At 30.0% G+C, this 12,861-nt stretch overlaps 1 protein-coding gene across 1 annotated transcript in view; it reads right to left on the reverse strand.

Annotated features, from left to right (window-relative positions):
• Positions 1–12,861, reverse strand: part of LOC111688633 (cyclin-dependent kinase 5 activator 1) — a 173,955-nt gene that overhangs the window by 22,005 nt on the left and 139,089 nt on the right. The window lies entirely within an intron of this gene.

The following is a 12,861-nucleotide window of genomic DNA, read 5'->3' on the forward strand; positions in this document are numbered from 1 at the left end:
AAATTGCGTACACATTTTTTTGAATGAGAACTTTTTTACTTACGTAGGTCCATTTGGGAATAACAAAAACAATTATTTAACTAAAACAACGATACATATGGAAAATATGAGTAGGATGGTTAAGAAATTTGTATCATATCGTGACAAATGTTATAAAAATAAACAAACAAGACACATTATAGAACTGCTTATACAAACAATAGTTCTGAAGTGATTTTAATCGACACTGTAGGTCCTCTTCGTATTTCAAAAGAATACCGATACATACTGACAATGCAAAGTGAATTAACAAAATTTGTTGTTGCACACCCAATGTCGACTAAAGATTAGTGTTTATAAACCGGTTACCTGGTTAACCGAAAAAAAAACCGTTTTTATTGCATACTTCGGTTTTTTACGAACCGATTTTTAGACAACATCAATTTCCAGTAAACCGGGTTATACGGTTTATATGTCTCGGTTAACCGGTTTCAAAAAATTTTAATTTTTAGTACAAAAATTTATGTTTTTTTTTTTTTTTTGACAAAAAATCACATTTTTTAAAATTTTGTATACAAAATTTTAAATATTACACCGTCCAACACCATTTTCACACACGAACCAAACCATATACATACGAAAGCACATAATTTATATGGTCGTTTATCCTTTTAAAAGGACTTTAAAATTTGAGGTGCATACAATTTTCAAAAATTTTTATAAAATATTTTAAGCCACACTATTATAACAATATGGGTATGAAACTAAAGAGGACAATTGCAGTATTTTTATCTCGTATTTTGTTTTATTTTTTAAGAATAAAAAGATGTAAAAAATATCCTTATAAAAGTTTATCCTTTATTATCCTTGAAATTTTATACGAAATTGTTCAACAAAAAATATTTAAAATAAAGACATTAGAATGGAGTACAAAAGTCTGAAATTTGGTCTATTTGGTATATTTTCCTTTTTAATTTAACACAATTATTCCGAACTCTATATTTATTCTAAATTCTATATATCTTTTAAAAATACCTTTGACCTCCCAATAGTAGTTTATAATATAGTTTTTATTCAAAAATTCAACAGTGCGAAGGTATATCAAAAGGTATATCAAAATAAATATTTAAACAAGTTAGGAAAGTATAGCCGGACTTGGCCGAGCATATCATACCCTACACCAGTTGTAAATTTCTTTCAAATGTGATTTATTTTAGCAAATAAAATATTTATGTTGAATTTTATTTTAATTGTGACATATTGAAGAAAAACTAATTTTCTGAATGTGGGCTAGAGTCAAATAGAGATTAAAGGCCTGCACAAGACAATAATAATGCGACAATTTGTTAAACAAATATGCGCCTTTAATATGTACATATATTATAAAATTAATAGGAGAGAATTATGTGTACATATATAAACGTTTTTTATGTAGCTTTTCATCGTGATATTAATGTTTATATTAATTATATTTTACATTTATATTAATATTGCGCTTATCATATTATCCTGAAGTGGATTTCAGAATTCGGAACATGCATGTTTTAATCACTAAACCGTCATAATCATACGAAATAAAATTTTATATATTTTAAGATCTGTTATCTCAACCACCGGTTATGTTTAATTGGTAGATATTTTGTCTGAAAACTGTTAGGGGTAAAAAATAGGGTTAGAGTAAAAATTAACAGAAATTGGTATAATGGGGTAGGTAATTGGTATAAATAATAAATAAAATTAAACAAATATTCTCAACAAAAATTTTTTAATTTGAATACATCTTAACTTTTATTTTTTTTACAAAGAACTAATAAAGATAGACATGAAATTTGGGAGTATGCAACTCCATATTTGTAAATATAACATATATTTTTTTCTAAAAAAAACTGACTATAGAAAATAAGGATATTAAGGGATTAAAATTTAAAAGGATATATTTCTTTTATTCTAACATTTTAAAACCATTTTGTTTTTAAAAATAGTGTTATTCTCCTCTTTCAATCGATACCTATATTGACCTACTAGACCAAACTGAATTTAAGCTAAATATAATTATACTTACTCTTCCTTTTAAATGAAGAAACGATCAGAAAATAAAAAACCAAAAATGTAGTTTAACTATATCAAGTATGTAGTTTCCAACGTATATGATCTTGTTCATGTGTGCAACAATTTTTCCCAATTTGTTGTACGGTGTTATTCTTCGTTCGTGGTAAACAAAAGTTTGGATATGTTAAAAATATTTTATGTCTATTAAATATAATATAATTTAGGTAGAAAGCATATAACAAAAAAATATCTTCTTATATAAAAACAAAATTTATAAAATACTTATGTTAAATTTAAAATAAACACATATACAGATTTTTTTATTTATTACAAATTTTGCATGAATTAAACGTTTTTATACCCACCATCAAAAAGATGGGGGGTATATTGATTTTGTCATTCCGTGAGTAACACATCGAAATATTGCTCTAAGACGATCTAGCTATGTCCGTCCGTCTGCCTGTTGTTGGCACGATAGCGTCCACAAAATAAGAGACATTGAGATAAAATTTACCCAAAATATATTTTATTGATCAAACATGTTTGGTATTGAAAATGGTCAAAATCGGTCAATGATTTCACATAGCCCCAATACAAATGTACCCCCCGAAATATTGTATAAAATTTCGCATAGGTCAGTTTTTTAACGTCTGCAAAATAATCCTGCATTATGGCGGACATAGGATCATAATTTGCCCTACGCCCCATTTAGAAAATGACTGAAAAGCTTATTACTGGATTAAAAACGGGAATATAGCGATGAAACTCGACACACATAAGTTTCATGCGAGCCAATATCTCTCCACCAAATTTTATGTTTATCGGTCCCTAATTGACCCTACTCCCCATATAAGGTCCCTCCATAAAATTACTTTAACGCTCATTACTGGCTTAAAAATACGACTATAGCAATGAAATTTAGCAGAAGTAAGATTTATACTAGCCAAAAGCTCTCTACTGAATTTTTTGTGGATCGGTCCATAATTGACCCTACCCCCATATAAGGCCCCTTCGGAAAATGACTTTAAAGCTCAGTACTGGCTTAAAAATACTAGTAGATTTATGAAATTCGACATAAACTAGTTTTGTGTAAGCTTATATCTCTATCTCTTCTATAGGTACCGAAATCTCTACCAATTTTAATGAGGATCAATCCATAATAACACCACCCCATATATATTCTCCCCAGAAAATGACGCGAAAAATACGAATACCGCAATGCAATTCGACATAAAACAATTTTGATTTTTCTCTACCATATTTTATGGCTTTAATGCTCCTTAATGGCTTTAAAATACATGTAGATCTATGAAATTTTAAATAAATAAGGAACTGAAATCTACCTACAGACTTTTATGAGAATTGGTCCATATATGTATAGCAAAACCCCTCTTTGAAATGTTATCCCGATGTTCTCATTAATATCGATATATAATAATAAAATGTTCAAAATATCAAAGTTCATTTATATGGCAGTGATTTGATGGTGAGTATAAAAGATTCGGCATAGCCGAATGTAACACACTTACTTGTTTTTAATTACTTTCAAGGCATCTTTTATATTTCTTCGGCATCATCAGACCCAAGCGATCGACAAGCATATATATAAAATATATGTATGTTATTGGAATTATATATACACTACTTTATTATATACTAGCTAATACCCGGTGTGCTCCGCTACTCCAATCGAAATTAAATACATAATAACCAATAAAAATTATTTATTTAGTTCCTAAATTATAAAATTTTTCTTAAAGGTTTCTTATAATTTCTCTTGATGATAATATATTTCATTTAAATTTAAAAATAATACATTAGTGATCTATAGATTTCTTACTTGCTAAAATTTAATATATACTTTTATTCCTAAGAAATAATTCATATTCCTATGCCTTGGGATGTAGAATTTTTTTGGTTTTACCCTCTAGTATAAATAAAAAACCCACTTAAAGATTTTGAAATATATATATGAGTAATGCTGTTGAGAGAATGAGTACCTAAAAATAAACGCTCTCAAAAAATTTTATTGTGGCAACACTGATCACAATGCAATCACTTTGGTAATGTGGCTGAGTTATTTTCAGTCTCTGCTAACTACAATGTTATGCAGAAGTCACTCAAATACAAAACCTCTTTTTATTGTTGAGAGCTTTTTGCACTGAACACCAAGAAATGAAACTGTGACATTGTTTTATAACAATGACGTCCCAGCAGTTCGACAAAGAGTCAATGCATATGAAAAAGACAGTAATTTCCACTAATAGTTTACCACCTGAATGATCGTAATACATATGTTTTGGGTCATTCGTCACGAATGTACCCTTTGTAATCGAGAATGAAGACAGTCGTCACTTTAGTGTCCTCTTTGTAAGCGGGAGCGGAGACAGTCGCCTCTTTACTATCCTCAAGTAACCTAAAGATTATACTCTTAAAAGTAGTTTTTTTGTTGTACTTCCGAAAGTAGTTATTTTACCCATCTTTTGAAGAAATGTTTATTACTTTCTACTAATATGCCACCATCTGGTTGACTCAAATTTATATCTTTCGGGTCAATTATCACATTATTGTCCCATAGTCATTAATATCTCACCACCTGGCTGACTCCAATTCGTATTTTGTTGGTCTTTCGTCACAAATAAACTCTTTGTAAACGAGAATAAAGACAGTCGTCACTTTAGTGTCCCCTTTGTAAGCGAGAGCGGAGGCAATCGTCTCTTTACTTTCTCTTTGTAGGGTGTAGAGTGACGATTGACTTCCTCGTAGGACAAGCCCATGTTAAAATGGATGGTCACCTGGGTAGTCAGGTGGCTAGGGGCCACCACAAGTGGTAGGTTAAGTGGTCAGTTCGGGACTGTCCCGTCGAACTGCTAGGGTTACCCTCTTCACACAGACATGTTCTGTGTAACTCCAACACATATGTATGTCACTCTCTCTCAAAACTTTTTCGCATAAATTGGTTGCTTATAGCACTTTCAAGTATTTTTGATCACTTATATTTTATTATTTTTTACAAATGAAAAAACTATTTTTTAATTTTTTTGACATTAAATTTTTGTTGTTGAAATGAAAAAAACAATGTTGTAAATTTTCGTTTGATACAAAAAAAATATATTTCAGAAAAAAATTGAACATACATTCTTCTAAAATATTTATAGATAAATTATGTTGTAAAGAAATCCTTTAAAATAAAAATTTAAATATAATATATTTTTTTCAATAAAATCCGACTTTTTGCAACTATGTTGGCTTGAGAATTCTAATAATACATTTTGATAATTTTTCCGACTAATTATAAACTAATTGTAATGTTATGCAGGATTTCCACAAAATTTTAAACGCTTTTGCATTCCGTCTATAAAATTATTTCTACAATTGCACATTTTGTGAACTATTCTTGGATTAACTATAAGCTAATTGGAATGTTATACAGAATTTATTCAAAATTAAACCATAGAGTATGTAGAGCGGAAACTCATCTGTCAAGGACCTAAGTCTGTTGTCAAAAACCTAAGTCGATTGAATGAAGTAGTAGAAAAACTTATGATAGTACATATTAGTATATTCCCCATATTTTAAATAACCAAATAAACACATAATCAAACGTTATAAAAATGTTATTAATTTTATTAAATATTAAACATTAACTGTTCTTTAAAAGAGAAACTGATTTAACGTTTACATTCGATTTAGAGTTTTAAAATTTAAAAATAGTTTGATTTACAACCTTTCTAGATTTTACATGAACACTCTGTGTTTGCTGGGTAACGACATTTTAATTTATTATTCTGACATTTTCACCACAACAATTTTTTATTTATTTTTTAAATTTTACATAACTTCGGCAAAATAAACAGATGTAGGTGACCCAAATTGAAGAGAAAACACTCGTCATTCTTACGAGTATTTGGGTGTGGCGAGGTCCATATACCCTTGATTCATTCAGTAACCTATTCCTTTTACACCAACTATTCCCTGTTTGCCAGGATAATTTGATGCCACGGGGCTAAGTTTCCATCTTTGTCTTGTCCCGGTTATTGGAGTATTCCATTTGGCATGTACGTGGTGGCTGCGGTTTAAACCCTGGAAGAGAAGATTGGTTAAAAGACTGGTGCACGGTAAAGTCTATAATTCGGGATAAGTTCGGTGCTATAGCTGAGATAACAGCATTGGAAATGAGTTGGTGTCAAATGTATATCATACGGGATGGATGTAGGGTTATACGGACCTTACTTACTCAGATGTTGGTCTCAATGAGTGTGTCGGTGTGCAGAGTTGAATGGTGATGTATGTAAAGTATCCTATAAATGTGATACCAATGAATTTGCCTTCCATGTCAGGGTATATTTAGGGTTTACTCTGTCCGTACCAGACCACAGTGTATCCACTGATTACATCTGTAGGTGCTATTGCCGAATCACACATTCGTTGTTGAAAACAAAAATGATGTTTTTGCATCTCGGTAGTTAAGCAATGGTCAGAGATTAAGTAGCTCGAGTACATTAGGAAAGTTTAAGGAGCACAAAGTCGTCTCAAAAGCTTACCCAGTGGTCTTATAAGGCCAATACGACAGGTGTTCACGTAAAGCATATTCACTTTGTACTTGTTTTTTTTCGGCAACAGCACCGAACTTATACAGAATAGATATAACCCGTAATTTTGTGTTTAAACCGCAGCCATCCTGAAGGGACCACTGCAATAACCGGGACAAGACAAAAAATGAAAATCCAGACGAATACGGAAACATACGTTCATAATTTTGATATTTTATACAAAACTAAAAATATTTAATTTATTTACATTTAATTTGACAAATGACTGTGGGGAAATATAACAGGTGGTATGTTGAATACACAGTACCCATATGTGTGAACAGCCTACTTTATGTTTTCAAACAAATTTTGACAGGTTTCCCCTCTATGTTTCTCTATGGATTAAACCGTTATTTTTTATGTTATCTATTTTTACTATTTGCAATTTTTTGTTACATTATGAAATAAAAATCAGTACAGTGATATTTATTTATAAGAATAAATATATTTTATATTGTTAAAAAGAAATTAAAAAATTTAAAAAAAAATATTAAATTATCAAAACATTAGTTATAACAAAAGTTACAATAACTAATTTTAAAATACCATTCTTTTAAAATTAGCCGTCATTGTAACTTTTGTTATAACTAATGTTTTGATAATTTAATATTTTTTTTTTATTTTTTTAATTCTTTTTAACAATATAAAATATATTTATTCTTATAAATAAATATCACTGTACTGATTTTTATTTCATAATGTAACAAAAAATTGCAAATAGTAAAAATAGATAACATAAAAAATAACGGTTTAATCCATAGAGAAACATAGAGGGGAAACCTGTCAAAATTTGTTTGAAAACATAAAGTAGGCTGTTCACACATATGGGTACTGTGTATTCAACATACCACCTGTTATATTTCCCCACAGTCATTTGTCAAATTAAATGTAAATAAATTAAATATTTTTAGTTTTGTATAAAATATCAAAATTATGAACGTATGTTTCCGTATTCGTCTGGATTTTCATTTTTTGTCTTGTCCCGGTTATTGCAGTGGTCCCTTCAGGATGGCTGCGGTTTAAACACAAAATTACGGGTTATATCTATTCTGTATAAGTTCGGTGCTGTTGCCGAAAAAAAACAAGTACAACAGTGAATATGCTTTACGTGAACACCTGTCGTATTGGCCTTATAAGACCACTGGGTAAGCTTTTGAGACGACTTTGTGCTCCTTAAACTTTCCTAATGTACTCGAGCTACTTAATCTCTGACCATTGCTTAACTACCGAGATGCAAAAACATCATTTTTGTTTTCAACAACGAATGTGTGATTCGGCAATAGCACCTACAGATGTAATCAGTGGATACACTGTGGTCTGGTACGGACAGAGTAAACCCTAAATATACCCTGACATGGAAGGCAAATTCATTGGTATCACATTTATAGGATACTTTACATACATCACCATTCAACTCTGCACACCGACACACTCATTGAGACCAACATCTGAGTAAGTAAGGTCCGTATAACCCTACATCCATCCCGTATGATATACATTTGACACCAACTCATTTCCAATGCTGTTATCTCAGCTATAGCACCGCGAATTATCCCGAATTATAGACTTTACCGTGCACCAGTCTTTTAACCAATTTTCTCTTCCAGGGTTTAAACCGCAGCCACCACGTACATGCCAAATGGAATACTCAATAACCGGGACAAGACAAAGATGGAAACTTAGCCCGTGGCATCAAATTGTCCTGGCAAACAGGAATAGTTGGTGTAAAAGGAATAGGTTACTGAATGAATCAAGGGTATATGGACCTCGCCACAACCAAATACTCGTAAGAATGACGAGTGTTTTCTCTTCAATTTGGGTCACCTACATCTGTTTATTTTGCCGAAGTTATGTAAAATTTAAAAAATAAAATAAAAAATTGTTGTGGTGAAAATGTCAGAATAATAAATTAAAATGTCGTTACCAGCAAACACAGAGTGTTCATGTAAAATCTAGAAAGGTTGTAAATCAAACTATTTTTAAATTTTAAAAACTCTAATCGAATGTAAACGTTAAATCAGTTTCTCTTTTAAAGAACAGTTAATGTTTAATATTTAATAAAATTAATAACATTTTTATAACGTTTGATTATGTGTTTTTTGGTTATTTAAAATATGGGGAATATACTATATGTACTATCATAAGTTTTTCTACTACTTCATTCAATCGACTTAGGTTTTTGACAACAGACTTAGGTCCTTGACAGATGAGTTTCCGCTCTACATACTCTATGGTTTAATTTTGAATAAATTCTGTATAACATTCCAATTAGCTTATAGTTAATCCAAGAATAGTTCACAAAATGTGCAATTGTAGAAATAATTTTATAGACGGAATGCAAAAGCGTTTAAAATTTTGTGGAAATCCTGCATAACATTACAATTAGTTTATAATTAGTCGGAAAAATTATCAAAATGTATTATTAGAATTTCAAGCCAACATAGTTGCAAAAAGTCGGATTTTATTGAAAAAAATATATTATATTTAAATTTTATTTTAAAGGATTTCTTTACAACATAATTTATCTATAAATATTTTAGAAGAATGTATGTTCAATTTTTTCTGAAATATATTTTTTTGTATCAAACGAAAATTTACAACATTGTTTTTTTCATTTCAACAACCAAAATTTAATGTCAAAAAATTAAAAAATAGTTTTTTCATTTGTAAAAAATAATAAATATAAGTGATCAAAAACTTGAAAGTGCTATAAGCAACCAATTTATGCGAAAAAGTTTTGAGAGAGAGTGACATACATATGTGTTGGAGTTACACAGAACATGTCTGTGTGAAGAGGGTAACACCTAGCAGTTCGACGGGACAGTCCCGAACTGACCACTTTAACCTACCACTTGTTGTGGCCTAGCCACCTGACTACCCAGGTGACCATCCATTTTTTTAACATGGCTTGTCCTACGAGGAAGTCAATCGTCACTCTACACCCCTACAAAGAGAAAGTAAAGAGACGATTGCCTCCGCTCTCGCTTACAAAGGGGACACTAAAGTGACGACTGTCTTTATTCTCGTTTACAAAGAGTTTATTTGTGACGAAAGACCAACAAAATACGAATTGGAGTCAGCCAGGTGGTGAGATATTAATGACTATGGGACAATAATGTGATAATTGACCCGAAAGATATAAATTTGAGTCAACCAGATGGTGGCATATTAGTAGAAAGTAATAAACATTTCTTCAAAAGATGGGTAAAATAACTACTTTCGGAAGTACAACAAAAAAACTACTTTTAAGAGTATAATCTTTAGGTTACTTGAGGATAGTAAAGAGGCGACTGTCTCCGCTCCCGCTTACAAAGAGGACACTAAAGTGACGACTGTCTTCATTCTCGATTACAAAGGGTACATTCGTGACGAATGACCCAAAACATATGTATTACGATCATTCAGGTGGTAAACTATTAGTGGAAATTACTGTCTTTTTCATATGCATTGACTCTTTGTCGAACTGCTGGGACGTCATTGTTATAAAACAATGTCACAGTTTCATTTCTTGGTGTTCAGTGCAAAAAGCTCTCAACAATAAAAAGAGGTTTTGTATTTGAGTGACTTCTGCATAACATTGTAGTTAGCAGAGACTGAAAATAACTCAGCCACATTACCAAAGTGATTGCATTGTGATCAGTGTTGCCACAATAAAATTTTTTTCTAACCAAAATTCGAATAAAAAATAACCAAATTAAGAAAAAAGTAAACAAAATTATTTTTATTTGTTTTATGTTTACATTTGGACATTAAAATAACAAATTCATTTTCTGAAGTGGAACTATGTTATAATCAGGGAAACCAAAATATGCAAATGCATGTTTTTTGTGGTGCGTCGTATGGACTCATGGATAAGATATTTATACGTTTCAGACCAATTTAAGAATTTTGGCATCGATTTGTTAGAGCATATTTTTGCATATTTTACCCATAAGAGCATAATTTTGCATGATTTGACTTTTTTAGCATATTTAAGGCATATTTTCGAGTTTTTAGAGCATATTTTACTCTTTTAGTGCATATTTTGATATTTTCGCTTTATTTCGTTTTTGTACATTTTCAAAACTTTATTTAAAAAAAAAATAAAATAAAATTTTTTTATTTTTAATTTTTTCAGCCATTTTACAATTTTGAAAAAAATTCGTTTGTAGAACTTAAAAACTGCAAAAAATACATTACTCTCACGAAAACCAATGTTATAGTTTTTTGTTCAATAAAGCATTACATTTTAAATCAGACATAAAACCTATTACTTTTGATTTCATGAGACCAATCCATTTTTATAGTTTAAAAAACTAATATTGTAATTTATGACAACACCGATTAAAATGTCAGTTTAGAAGCTATGAATACAATTGGTAGAAATGTGTCAAACTTTGTCGTTTGAAATATGTTTTTTGGGATCCAAATGGTTTCATGTTATTTATTGGTTATCTGAACGTAAAACGGAATTCTATTAAACTAGTTCTTCAAACTATGAGGTGAATCAATTATAAAAAATCTTGTAGGATGAAATATGACACTAAACATTTATTATTTCATTACAATTTCTGTCTTTTTGAGCTTTTCAATGTTAAAAAATAATGAAAAATTTTATTTTTAGAGCATATTTTTTAAATTTTAAGAGTATATTTTGAGTTTTTTACGGCATATTTAAAGCGCTTAAAACACTTTTTTTAGAGCATGTTTTCGGTTTCCCTGGTTATAATACTATGGTATTATGGAGACAGTTATGAGCGTTAAAGTAATTTTCTGTACGAGATCTTATATGAGACGTATGGTCAATTATGGGCCAATTCTCATAAAATCTGACAGAGATATTTTAGTTCCATTAAACCTTGATTATGTTGTATTTTGTTGCTATATTGCAGTTCATTATAAGCTTTAAAGTCATTTTCAGAGGAGACTTTTTATGAGGGATAGATTCAATTATATACCGATCCTCATAAATTTTGACAAATACATTTCCAATAAAACTTTTTATAATAAATTTCATCGCTATAGATGATTTTTTAAGCAATATTGTAATTTTCTGAATAGGGCATAATCGTTGACCGATATTTCGCATTTTCAATACAAATCAAACTGGGTCAAAAAAAAAATATTTTGGCAAAATATTTCAGCTTTCTATCATGTTTCTTTTCGACTCTAACGTGTTTTCAACAATAAAAATATGTCTCTCTATTAATATTTATTTTAAAAAATAACTGAGTTTTTTAAGCGTTTTAGTGCAATTTAAAAATATTCCACATATGACTTTTTGGAAAACAATTTTATATTATAAAATTCTTATCATTTTATGTACATATTTGGAGATTTCGTTCGAAATTTGGGTTTAAATTATAATACCATGTAGCGCATGTTAGTATTATATTCATAACTTCAGCAATATTTGTAAACGTAATCTATCCAAATTATCCGACAAATTGACCAAAATATAGAATTTAAGACGGTAAAATAAAAACTAGTATAAAACATTATCTAGAAAATGTAAATAAAGAACAAAAAGTCATGGTGAGATAGTAGAAGTCAAAGGTCAGGAGTATCAAATCTTTGCATATATCGCGATTATTGTTCGTCGTACGAGTTTAGATGTTATTACAACTTTTGTATACAATACAAAATATAGAAGTTGCAATTATACTTTAAATTTAATTTGGAGGACATAATCTGCTAAGTACGTAGACTATTCTACTATACTATAAAAAAAATTCCACATATTACCAAAATTCAAAACAGCACGATATGTATATTTACATAATTGATTAAAAACTAGAGATAAAAGAAGTTTTTTTTTAATTTTATTTTTGGAATAAAAGCCAAAAACCAAAACGAAAAAATAATTCACATATACACATGCAAAATAAAAATAACCAATTTTGGTTAATAATAACCAATGTGGCAACACTGATTGTGATTTATTTTTGTTTTTTTTTTAATAAATCATTTAGAATAACAGTTATAAAATGATTTTTACTTAAGTGGTTTAGTATAACCTTTACTACTTTTGTTTTGTTACTTATGTTTTTGGCTGAGCACATGGTTTTTTTATTCCTTTTTCATATAAGAGTGGGAGAGCAGCCCACTCTTAGCCCACCACTTGTGGTGGCCCCTAGCCACCTGACTACCCAGATGACCGACCATTTTAACATGGGCTTGTCCTACGAGGAAGTCAATCGTCACTCTACACCCTACAAAAGGGACAGTAAAGAGACGATTGCCTTCGCTCTCGCTTACAAAT

The sequence above is a fragment of the Lucilia cuprina genome, chromosome 2, assembly GCF_022045245.1.
Source record: "Lucilia cuprina isolate Lc7/37 chromosome 2, ASM2204524v1, whole genome shotgun sequence".
NCBI classification, from domain to species: Eukaryota; Metazoa; Arthropoda; class Insecta; order Diptera; family Calliphoridae; genus Lucilia; species Lucilia cuprina.